Source organism: Macrobrachium nipponense, chromosome 12, assembly GCF_015104395.2.
Source record: "Macrobrachium nipponense isolate FS-2020 chromosome 12, ASM1510439v2, whole genome shotgun sequence".
Classification (NCBI taxonomy): Eukaryota; Metazoa; Arthropoda; class Malacostraca; order Decapoda; family Palaemonidae; genus Macrobrachium; species Macrobrachium nipponense.
The window spans coordinates 14608237-14623236 of NC_087205.1; positions in this window are offsets into that span (position 1 = coordinate 14608237).

Consider the following 15000-nt stretch of genomic DNA (forward strand, 5'->3'; position numbering starts at 1 on the left):
TTTTTTTTATAACACACAAACATTTATTAAGCTATCTGCATAACCAACTAAAAATATAATATGCTACCTATAAAAAAAATAGTATCTATATACTATCAGTGCAAAAGTTTTCTTGAATTATTAAAATAAATGCCCTAATGATGTTAGGACGGTAAAGTCTGGTTACGTTTGTTGTTGTTGTACACTCGTTACAAAGTTTTTTTTTATAACATAGAAATATATGCTATCAATATAAAGTTTTCTTTATAACCTATATAAGCTACCACTGTACAAAAACTGAGGAGAACAGCAGTACGAGCTAAGGAGCAGCAGTTTCGCGTCTCGGCGATAAAAGACGAATCTGGTAATCACTTAACCTGTTTCACATAGTTGACGCAGCTCTGTGTCGGTCGTGTCTTTCAGATCGTCCTTGATGACGTGTCCAAGGTAAGGGAATTCATGCACGAACTCCAGACGATGATTTCAGAGGAAAATGCTTGGAGCCATTCAATCTTTTTCGTGGGATATAAGAAAACAAGCAGGTACAAGAAACACTTTTTAAGCTTGTTAATCTCACGTCATCACAGATTGTGGTTTAAATTGGCAAACATATAGAAAGCTTCACGATTATTATATATTTGTAAGCATCAAGTCCGTTGACTTGTATACAGTTGTAGAGAACAATGTCTTATTTTTGTATTATTAAATGTAAACTTGAGAACGAAAATACCATTCAAGCAAAATGCTGCACACTCTACCCAAACTTTACTTTTACGTATCAGTCACTGATAAAAAAAACATCGCAGAATTATACGACTAAATATCTTAATTGGTTCGACGCCAACTAATGAGCTGGAAATGTTTGAGCGCCATCTCTGAATATTATCGTTGCCTGCGATATTTGCGTGATTACATTCATATTCATTTTCCTCTCATCATATGTCCGCTTTTAGGAGAATTATCATTAGATGATATTACTTAGAAAACATGTTTATTTACGCATGGTATTTGAACTGCGTGCTATTGCTGATGCTGTATAATCGATGACCTTTTCGACGTCATTCGCGTTGGTTCTTTCTGAGCATTTTGGACAATGCAGATAATCAATGACGTTTCGATGCTGATTGCGTCATAAAGCGTAATTGTCGTGTTCCCTGTGAAAAATATTCAGCTTATTGGTCTTTCTGTTAATTGATGATGAGATGAATCACTTCCGCTCAACAAGTTTAAAATTCTTTGATATGAACGTTGTGATGTATTGCGGGTATTGAGATATATTATATATATTATATAATATATATATATTATATATATATATATATATATAGTATATATATATATATATATATCTATATATATATATATATATAATATGATATATATATATTTTATATATTTGGAGCACCCACTATTCCGCGCAAGACAGTTCAGCGCCGACAATTGCGCACATGACAATTCAGCTTAGATACAATTCAGCGCATGACAATTCAGCTTAGTGACAATTCAGCGCATGACTTTTCAGCTTGGAAACAATTTAGTGCATGACAATTCAGCTTAGAGACAATTCTTCGTATGATGATTCAGGGCGCGCATAAGGATTATTCAGCACAAAAGACAATTTGCGAATATAAATAAAATAAAAACATGGGAAAACGAAGAAACAGTGGATCAAAATTAAATTTTTTTTTATTTGAAACATATTGATTGAATTTTAAAAAGTAGACAAAATATTTATTTAAATGACGTACTATAAAATATTCCTGTACAAAAATATTCATATTAAATTAATTCTGTATTTCAATGAGGTAGCTTATATTTTGTAAGTATTCCAATTTGTTGCTCGACTCCCATATTTACTAAGGTTTTTATTGCCTTAGCTGTTCTCTGATAATTAGCTTTTTTTCTGGAATCGTCGTGTCCAGCTCCGATTCTCAGTATCCTTTTCTCAGCATTGTCTTGTTCCATTTCAAAACTCCACAAACTTATAAAAGGTCGGATGGTTATAACCCAATGTTAACTGAAGACTTCGGTGCCACCCTTCTAACGAATTATTGGTCTTTGGTAGGTCTCCCTGCACCCGATCAAAAGTAGTCCATAACTCAGGTTTAAAAACAGCATCTCTCCTGCGGCATCGGATGGGGCGACCAATCCACGTATCCTGAAAATAATTCGTTAACTCTTCCAGTTCAAGAGGCATAACATATTGCAAAGATTCAAATACCTCGCAAATATCATCAGCTGGCACAAAAGCTAAGGCTACCAACATCTTACAATGTGTTCGAATATGCTCCTCGCTTATATATAACTGTGTAAGATTTAAAGCCTGTATTTTCCGTCATATGCACTGAGCGAAATGAAAAATCAACCACTTATTTGCGTGCTTCAAACACATTTGAAAATGCATTTTGAAAACCCTTTTCAAAATCACAAAGCATAGAATCGGGCGTCATTTCCAGGGCTAAATTCAAAATTGTCCTTAATGCCCTTTCATATGAATCGTGTGTTTTATTTTGCAAAAGTATATATATCACTGGGACAACACATCCTTCACAGAATACATGAATAACATAAAATTGGTGGAAAAGGCGTGGAGCTACTTTAAATGTGCCATCTGCAAGCCAGTTTTTGTATTCTTTGAGAAGTTCAATATTCTTTACAGTCGAAAAAATCAATATTCTTTTGGTATCTTCAGCACCAGAATCATACAATAAAAAAAGGTTCCCACTGTGCGTTACACGCAAATGGTCAGGTAATGCAACATCACTGACACTATTAGGTGCTGGAATTGGGTCACCACCTCTTTTTCTTCGACGTTGAACACTTCGTTGCAGTGAAGTATATTTAGGTAGTAAAACCGTGGCTTCATCTGGCAAAGAAACTTGAGTTTTTTGGATTATTCGTCTTGGAACATCATTAGAAGAACTAAACCGTTCACGAAGGTCTGAAACCATTTTCTTCATTGCTGATGTTGCCGTCTGCAGTACATGAGTATGGGTCATAACTTCTTCCCATGAATTTCCATTAACATGAATTATACCTCTGACTGTGTCTTGTGTACCAACACCAGGACTCTTTTTCATTGCAAAGTTTTCTATCTAAACGATGGCAAAATCCATTAGATAGAATGTCATCACGGCCTTTCTCTGATAAAATCCGCTCCATGGGGCTTTTTTTGAGTTCTACCTCAGCGAATGGTTGTAAAAAATTAACTCCAGAAAAGGAAATACTTCCAGTAACAATTATTCGCTTGTTGTTAAAGCATAAATAACAACCGTAAATTGTTCGATGGTTGAAAGTGTAAACAATCTTTGATTATTACCAGTACTTTAAACTGCAAGTAGTTAGTTTTGTTTTCTGTCGCCAAATAAGAAATAAATTAGTATAATTTTCAGTATCTTATTTCAATATATATCATATGTCATTTTTTTTAGTTTCAAAAATGATTAAAAAAACTAATTTGATCACTGTTTTCTTAATTTTCCATGCTTTAGCTCTATTTCGCCAAATTATCTTTGCGCTGAATCGTCATGCGATGAATTGTCTCTAAGCTGAATTATCATGTGCTGAATTGTCGGCGCTGAATTGTCCTGCGCGGGAATTGTCGGCCCACGATATATATATATATATAGTATATATCTATATATATATATATATATATATATATATATAGATATATATATATATATATATATATTTGTATATATGTATATAAATATAGATAATATATATATATATATATATATATATATATATATAATATATATAATATATATATATATTATATACTATATATATATATATATATATATATATATATATATCTATATATATATATATATATAATATATATATATATATATATATATATATATAATATATATATATATATATTAATATATTTATATATATATATATATATATATATATATATAATATATATATATGTATATATAGATATATATATATATATATATATATATATATATATATATATATATAATATATATATAGTATTATATATATATCTATATATATATATATATATATATATATATATATATATATATATATATATATACTATATATATATATATATATATATATATACATATATAGTACATATATATAAATATATATATATATATATATATATATATATATATATATATATATATATATATTAAACAGGCGGAGGTTTCTCTAAACAAACCCAACTATACAATGAAGGTAGGGGAAGCCACACCAACAGGTCAAGGAACTCATATTTATTAAGTTGCAACGTTTCGAAGCCAACCAGCAGGCCTCATTTTTAAGCTAAAAAGTACAATATCTAATTAGTACAATAAAATTAAGCCCCTACCATAAATCGTATAGTATGGAGTTAAATTGTTCCATTTTTCTATTCATGGTAATCCTATAGTTAGTATCTTCGTAATCATTCTCTGTATTATCATGATCTTTGAATTTCCTTGATTAACACATTGGTGCTTGGGACATCAGTGGTTTAATTTGCTTATTGGCAAAACGATAAATGAATTTTTTTCTGGAAGACTGATACTTAAACTAGTCAAAAAATAAATAAATAAATAAATAAATAAATAAATAAAAATAAAAAATAACAATAAAAAAGATTTTTTTCTATATGAAATACAGAATTTTAATAAAATGCTCAAAATCCCAAAATATCAGGAGCCATCTTCTATATTTATAAAAATCCTTATGAGAAATGATAAAAAATAGATAGCAGAAGAAATCTGTACTCTATATTATAAACATCAAAAGTACCATTAGGATAATGCCAAAGAATATCATTAATCAATACCAACTGGTATCCCTTTTATAAAAGGATATACATTAATTTGATACTCTGGTGTTTCTACAAAATAAGATTTAAAAATCTATAAAAAAATGGGCAAACACGAACAAAGAAAAATGTTGAGTAAATAATATCCAGTTTCGTGCAGTTGTCACTATCTGTAGTAGCCAAGGAGGCGTTCTAATGGCACTGGAACCCAAGTCACGTCTTTCCAGACTGCGAAATTTTCTTTTTTCAAAAAATGCAAAAGGCAAAATGCTCTAAAAATGTATAGACTTGCTGAGGGAATATTTTTACACATGATTTTAGTGGAACATTGCCGTTTCTTCCAGGGCACAATTATTGTGATCCACACAAAATGTAAATAAATAAAAATTAAAGGAAAAATAATATAAAAAAACTGTTTAAAATGTCTACATCATGACAGGTCTTTATACTATAATAATAATGATATCTCATTAGAAAGGTGCTGAGAATAGTACCAAGTTCCGTAAACAACTGGAAATATTCTTTCAGCCATAATATATGTTAATAAACAAAGGTCTCAAATGAGCGTTTTTAATTTTACAATCTAGGAACAAATTTGAAAATTTGGACGGAAAAACAGACGAAGAGCTAACGGATTAGCCAGATATATAATTAAAAACAATTATTTATAAAATTCTACCTTACTGGTTTTTATTTCAAGAAGTGAGCAAAGTTGGGATTTAGGAAATGATAACTCTACCTTATTGGTCTTATTTCAAGAAGGGAACAAAGTTACAATTCAGGAAAATTAATTATACCTTAGATATGCGAGGTCGACGTTTGAAGGACAGTTCGAAATTTAACCAAAGTTAAATTCAACAATGAGACGTCACAAATGGTTATAATTATGTATTTTCCGGAAATAAAAGTCTAGTAGAGGGGTATTTTGTTTAGATGGTGATGCATGTGCTATAAAGTGACTCACAAAATAGAATATTATCATAGTATACATTAATGGTGCAAAACATAGACCTGTATTTACATACCCAAGAGACTATAGTAGTGAACTGAATCGGTCATTAAGGCTGCTATATCCCACAGATTAATGGAAGCCTAAACGGTTGAGTGACAGGCTCAGATTTCAGTATCACGTCAAGGGGGCGAGAACTATTTGTGGTTATTGATTCCGCGTCGCGAACAAATATACCCTTAGCAGTCTCTCTCTCTCTCTCTCTCTCTCTCTCTCTCTCTCTCTCTCTCTCTCTATTTTTAAGATTTTTTCGTCCATTCCATGTTTTCTTATGAAATAATATATTAATTCACAATGGACCTGATGCATTCTGTTTTTATGTACAATTCAAATGCAGCGCTGTCATTACGTAAACTTTATATTATTACTTTTCAACTACATATAAGAAGCCCTTTTGTAACAGTGGCAATTGCAAATTCTGAATCCGAAGATCCAAGTCGGGAAGGAAAACATCAAGGGCTGTTTCCTAACATGTCCTTTTGTGCCACCTTTTGCAAAAAGCAGTGACTTAAGCACTTGTTAATTAGTTGACCGTGGTGGGGACGCGGCGATGAGAGCTTAGGCTGGCAACGCCATCCTGAAAGTTTCGGAGGTGAATCCGGAAACTAATTCCTTCATTGGTTACACCCTGTATGTGGAAAAGACACACATACACACACACACACACACACACACACACACACATATATATATATAGATATATATATAATATAATATATATATATATATATATATATATGTGTGTGTGTGTGTGTGTGTGTGTGTGTGTGTGTGTGTGTGTTTCCACAACCAGGATGTAACTAATGATGGAATTACTTCGGGTTCACTTACATACACATACATACATATATAATATAATATATATAATATATATATATATATATATATATATATATATATATATATACATATTCTTATAGATTTTTTGGATTACGTTTTTTTCCTTTAAAGAAAATTAAAAGGCGTATTCATCAATAAACCAAGCAACACTTCAGTATCAATCTCGTGAGCAAATTAACTTTTTGATAAAAAACCCGACGCACGATCCCTGATTTTGAGATCCTTTTCATGTTCAGCCTTGATCAAAAGGGCTTCAGACTGAGACAGAGAAGTCCAAAACTAATCAACTGCGCTGACGAGTAATATACACCCGCAAGTAATTGATCTGCCGCCAAAGCAAAAATTAATCGTCTATGAACGTGGATCAGAAAGACATCATTTGGTGCATTACTTGTGTGGGTGGAACTGCATTGGAATGATTTCTGTGTTATGTGAGTAATTTTCTATAATAATCAACGTATAACTATAATTATCGTCATTCGTCATCATTTTCGCTTACTCGGGGAGTAAACATACGAACTATTTGTTGTTGTTGTTGTTATTCTTGCTAGTGTTTTCTCTGTTGGGCTGGTAAGAAAGCCTAAAAAAGGTCTGAAAAAAGCTGTTTCTCGTTGCATTAAAGATACAGGAATTTTAGGGTAGGATGTTTATGATTTATTTATTAGAATGAAAATACAAGAAAATAAATAATGCACACGTCAAACATTACAGAATAATTATTTCTCATAAAATATGGAATTTTAATTTTCGTTGATGAAACAATGCTGAAATTGACAGCAGATATTAGCAAGCGCACGAGAAAGCTGGAGGTCGGATCACGCCATGTTATTATTATTATCAGTAAAATAATAGTAGTAATTGAGATTTAAATGTTCATAAGATACAAGAATCATAACATATTGTTCTGAATGTATACATACATATATATATATATATATATATATATATATATATATATATATATATATATATTATAGATATATGTGTGTGTGTGTGTGTGTGTGTGTGTGTGTATGTATATATATATATATATATAGATGATATATATATATATATATATATTAAGAATATAAATGGTGTTGTGTGTGGGTGTGGTGTGTGTGTGTGTGTGTATATATAATATATATAATATATGATATATATATATATTATAGATAATATATAATATATATATATAGATATATATATATATATATAACATACTGAAGAATCCTTATTCCGTATGTGTTAAAGGAGGCATTGTTTAAATTCTAATTGTAATACTTTGGTGTTCATTATAACTTGGAAGTATTCCATGTTGTCTGATTGGTTAGAGAAGTAGATCTGTAAATAAAGAAAACGTGTGACGCCAACAATAGCGTTAAAACACATGAAATTGACATTGTGAAATTACTTATCTGATTAGCTGTCAAATCACAATTTCCTTCTGTTATGCTTTAAGCACATCCGAACGAAGAACAGTTTTAGCAAAAGTAAAAGTTTTGTTACCTCCTTTAACGTCTTGTAATAGGAACTGATCGTTTTTGTGTCTCACTGACCAGAGTCTGTGGAATCTCTATTAAAAAAAAAAAAAAACATTTTCCCGTGGCATCAAACAATCTTGACGCTTATCTCCAGAGAGCATATATAGGTCTCGGAGTTGATAGCCGGCGCCCTCTGCTACCCCTTTCGCTGGTTGATCCAATTCGCGTCCATTGCTTAGTGGTTAACACAATTAAAACCACCTTCCAATCAAGATCCAAGAAGGGGCGACCATTCCGCCCTTTCACTCTATTGTGCCAATGAAATCGATTCTTGTGAATTTGACTTGTTTATTCTGGGTCATGGGCGGAGTCTAATCCCTTTAAAAGTATGAGCACGGTTTTTTTTCCTTTTAAGCCATTTTTAGGGTGAAGGGTGGCCATACTTTTGCTACATTAATTTTTTTTATAATAATTCGTTGATTAATGGACGTATATGGATGGGATACTTACATGGATGGATGTCTTTCTGTATCTTTCATACATGCTTAGATTTTTATGTTTACTATCAATATAAAAATCCGTATATTCAAGTCTATTTTATTTAAGGTTAAAGTTAGCCATAATCGTGCTTTTGGCAACGATATAGGCCAATACAAGAGTGATGGATTAAATGAAAACAAATCATAATGCGTTTCGTCGTTGTCGATTCTCCACAAATCCTGTAGATTTCTTAACTCATGTATGTAGGTCAAATGGTACATTGAGAACTATCTAGGTCACAGAAGAGAAAGCGAGACTTCATGAAACGGACAGTTGAGCAACGTCGCTTCCAGGAATCAAAATATTCCTACTGAATGGGAATGAAAGGAAAATGAAACGGGATCGGTTAAGAAGACTCATTTCCATTGCAAATCGGGAACGAAAACTGCCAAAACCCAGAGGAATTGTCTGGTTCAATGAAAGCGTTTTAGAAAAGGCAGAAATTGGTTCTTTTTGGTGATGTTCATGTATAATGAATGGTACGCGATTAGTAGGAATGAATTACATAAATCTGACAATCTTACGAAGACGACTTGAAGAATAAGTTCAAAGCGAAAGAAACCTGTTATACGTGGATTCCGGGTTAATACAATGTAGATGTCTAATGCACAGTATATCTAAGGCATAAATTGACACGATCTTAACTAAATATCTATAAAGCGGGTGACACTGGATTTTTTATTTTTATTTTTTGCTTATTGGTTCAGGATATATTTATCATTTAGATGATGTCATTAAATTTTCCCTTTCATATCACCAAATCTTGATATAATTAAGTAGTCTGATGTTGTTTCTCTTTAACATCTCACTTTCGTTATCATTTATATTTTTATCGTTTTAATTTTATCCGGCGTATCTTCTTATGAACTTCGGGTAGACTCAAATGTCTAACAAGGACAAAATTCAGATAAAAATATTGGGAAGGGAAATATATCCCAATTTCGGAGTTTCGTCGAAGTGAATAGAAGAATGTTACTTGAATTCCAGGTATATTGCCACATAACTCTCTCCTTCCCTCTCTCTCTCTCCCCTTTAGTTGAAAACAAACTCTTGTCTTGACTCTGTAATTGGCAAAGAAAGTCCGGTAATGACGCGATTGCCTTCAGCATACCAAGTGTGAGCGAGTTCACGTTCTATTTCTCTCATACATACATATATATATGATATATATATATATTATATATATATATATATATATATATATATATATATATATATATATATATATATATATATATATATAACATATATATATATGTATATATATATATATATATATATATATATATATATATATATATATATATATATATATATATATATAGTCTCTTCTGATGAGCGGGGCGTTAAGAAAGTCATTTCATAGGTATCTGTGTTTTCATTTATTTTCGCGTAATAAGGGATTTGGGTTGACGTGTAATATATAGTTTAATTTACAGGTTTAAAATTTAATTGCCGTTTAAATTCAATTGCATTTCGCTGTGATAACGAAACTTTAGGTGTGCGATGGGCGGGAGACGGACTTTCTCTACTGGAGTGATAGAAAACAAAACACTGTTATTATGAATGATTAGTGATATCTGAGTGAGCCTGGTGACTAAAACGTTGATAGATTGTTTGATAAGAGTGAGATGAAATGTAGTTTTCAAGTTGTGGTTAGATAAAATGAAAAATGTTTAAATAAAATGAAGTTATCATATGATGAGTTATGGAAACAAGGCTAGTCTATATATATATATATATATATTATATATATATATATATAATATATATATATATATTATATAGATATATATATATAGATATATATATATATATATATATATATATAAGATATATATATATATATGATATACTATATAATATCATATATATATATAGATATTTTATCTAATATATTATAATATATAATATATATAAGACATATATTATATATTATACATGATATATAATATATAATATATATATATATGATATATATATATACATATATAATATATATATATATATATATATATATATAATATGGATATAATATATATATATCTTATATAGGATATATATATTATACATATATTATATTAAGATATATATATATATATATATATAATATATATATAATTATATATATATATATATAGTATATATATACATATATACATATATATATATATATATATATATATATCTATCTATATATATATATATATATATATATATATATATATATTTATATATATATAATATGATATATATATATATATATATATATATATATATATATACATATGTGTGTGTGTGTCTGTGTTGTCTGTGTGTATGATACGAGTGTAACCTAGTTAAGAGTCAGATCAATTTCAATGACTTTCTTGCCATAAATCATTAAGTGAAGTGATCTCCAGACTAGAATGGTAGCTCTTTTGGTTATCGAGAAATTTTATGTAATTATTCCCTTGATATAACTACGCAAAAGTCAAATATAAAAGTAATGTGGTTTAATTTAGGCGATGCTTATTCTTTGCCCTTGCTTTTTGTAATTAGATGTTTGTTACTTATACCTTAATGAACACACACGCAAAAAAAGAAATAAGCAGGTAGAACTGGAACACGAATTGAAATAAAAAATTTAAACGCTAAACATTTAATTTTTGTGTTAAGGATTATCTTTAAAATGGATATAAAATATCTAATGAGTCTTACGCATCTGAACAAAGCGTGATCCGACCTTCGGCTTATTCGTGGTGCGTGCTAAAATCTACTGTCAAATAGCTCGTTCTTTCATCAGGGAAAATTAAAATAAATACACTATATGCTGTTAAAAATTATTGTTCTGTTCTGTTTAGCATGAACATTATTTATTCTTTATGTTGATTCTAATAAATAAATCATAAATATCTTATCTTAAAGTTCCTGTATCTTTAACTCAATGTGAAACACCTTTTTCAGAGATTATTGGGCTTTTTCAGAGACCTTTCCTAACCCCTAACAAGAACAACAACAGCAAGACCAACATCAACAACAACAAAGTAGTCTGTAGGCTTACTCCCCGTGTAAGCCAAAATAAGAACTTACTGTTATCGAAGTATATGGGTATTGTATCAACAAAAGAATCACCGCAACGTATGGATGAAAACATGCATTTCACAGAGACTCTAATACCCGAGTTCTGTTTGTATGGAAGTCCTGAAAAAGATTCAGAACCAATCAGTGAAGAGATTTGAAGGATTGAAACCCTTTCATCCATTTTTAACTTAGCTTTGATGTCTTTATTGTTGCGTTCCTGTGCACTTCCCACTGCGATACTGAATCTATCGCTTTCCGTAATCGTCTCTCAAAGGTAAAGATTGCGTCTTGATATATGTAATAACCGAAGTATATTTCAGTTCAGCAAGATGGGTCGTGTGTCTTCATAACAACGATCTAGAATTCAACTCTTAAATATTAAAAAGAAAGTTAATTTCTAATTCTGTTACTTTGGCAGAATAGCAAACAATGCAATATTTACCGTGCATGCTCGCCTTCTCAATGCCGAATATAAAGTTCTCCCTCCTCTCATAAGAAGCTTTTTCTCTCGGAATAATGTTTTACATTTTTCTTAAACATTTCGAGAACTCGGTGAAATTATGGTCCCTCTCGCATGTCTTTTTTTCTGAATTCCTATATTTGCCATTTCTTCTAGCGCTGATACGACTGCAAGCAATCTAACCTGATTACTTCGGGAAGCGAAGAAGTAGCGTTGGAGGACACTTCTACGGAAAATCTCCGTGATATTTTTCCAAATATTTACACGCGGATGCATCATGCTTTTAGTGAAGGGAAAAGATCTGGAACGGTAACCGGGGAAAGTTATTCACGTTGAAATGCGAACTTTTAACGACGACATTTTATTCTTAGATTGCTGCCAGTGAAGTAAATAAGGTATAAAGAAATTAGTATTGTCACCAAGATTCAAACCTTTTCCTTTTGGGTTACAATGCCAACCAACATTCGAACCTATTCCTTTTGGGGTTAAAACCAGGATTTTATATTTTCATTTTGATGTTGAGCAATACACACACACACGCACTTATATATATATATATATATATAATATAAATATTTATATATATATATATATATTATATATATATAATAATATATATATATATATAATATATATGATAGATATATATAGATATATATATATATATATATATATATATATATATATATATATATAGATATATATAGATATATATATATATATAATATATATATATATATATATATATATATATATATATATATAAATAATATATAATATATATATATATATAATATATATATATATATATATATATATATATATGTATATATATACTATATATATATATATATATATATATATATATATATATTTTCATATTTATATATATATATATATATATATATATATAGTATAAATTAATATTATATATTATATATGTATATATATATATATATATATATATATATATATATATATATATATATATATATATATATAAAATATATATATATATATATATATACGTATATACATATATATATATATATATATAAAATATATATATATATATATATATATATAATATATATATATATATATATATATTATATAATATATATATATTATATAATGCACAGAGCAGAGCAGGAACAAAACATGGCGAGTATTTTACACTTTATTCCGACGCGTTTCGCATTCGGCAGAATTGCATCTGTTTAAATTTTTAAAGATCGTTATGCCCTGTTTAATTTAAAGATCGTTTATGCCCCCTCACGTCCTCTGGTATAGTGTACAAATATTCTTGTCCCAGATGGGGGTATTCTGGGAACTTACGTGGGTTCTCTCAGAGGATGATTAGGGTTCGCATAGACTGCCAGAAGGGAGTTAGTTTTCGTACTGGATGTTCATTATCAAATCCCGAACAGTCCAGTAAAAAAAATACGTGAACATAGCAAAAAATGTAAAGTTAATATTAAATATGAAGATTTTATTGTTGTTGGTCAAACCTCCAGCCCAAATGAACTGTTGATCCTGGAGAGCCTTTTTATTAAACAACTTGTTCCGCAGTTTTGAACAACCAGACCAACCTCCACCCCCTTGTTTCTCACGCTTAAGCCTATGTTTCTGTGTACATTCTTTTAGTTTTATTTTATCTCTTACCATGGTAGGTCGACCCCCAGTGCTCCTCAAATATTTTTTAACTTTTTGTATTTTCAATAATTTATTTATTTGTTTTTTGTTTTAACTTTCCATCTGAACTTTTAACTAACGTATGTGCTTTTAACTTCTCGTGTTGTTTTATCAATTGTTAGTGTATTTTTTATCTATGTGTGAAGTTTCGTTTTTCATTTTAACTAGTTTTGTAAATAATTTTTTATTTTTACTATTTTCAAATCAATTTAATTTATATTAGTCTTTTATTACTTATACAGACCCTGAAGATGCATTCTTGCCGAATGCGAAACGCGTCGGAATAAAGTGTATATATATATATATATATATATATATATATATATATATATATATATATATATATATATATATAAATATATATATATATATATATATCTATATATATATATATATATACGTATTATACATATATATATATTATTTATAATATATATATCATAACTAATATAGATATATCTAGATATAATTATATCTATATATGTATATCTATATATAATATATACATATATATATATCTATATATATATATATATATATATCTTTATATATATATATATATACACATATATTATATATATATATCTAATATATAGTATATATACTATATCTAGAATTATATTATATATATATGTATATATTATTATATATAATATATATCTATATATAGATATATATATAATATATATATATGTAAAATATATTTCTATATATATAGATCATATATTTAATTTATATATATATATATACATATATATATATATATATATATTATATATTTTATATATATATATAAGTATTTATATATATATATATATATATATATATCTATATATCTCCATTATATATATCTGTACCATATCTATATAATATATATATATATATATATATATATCATATATATACTTATAGCTATATATGTGTATCAAAATATATATATACCCCCCACACACACACAACACACACATATATATATATATATACTATATATATATATATATATATATATATATATACATATATATATAGATATATATATATATTACATATATATATATATAGATATATATATATATATATATATAGATAATACGTATATAATATATATATATACATATATATTTATATCTATATATATCTACTATAT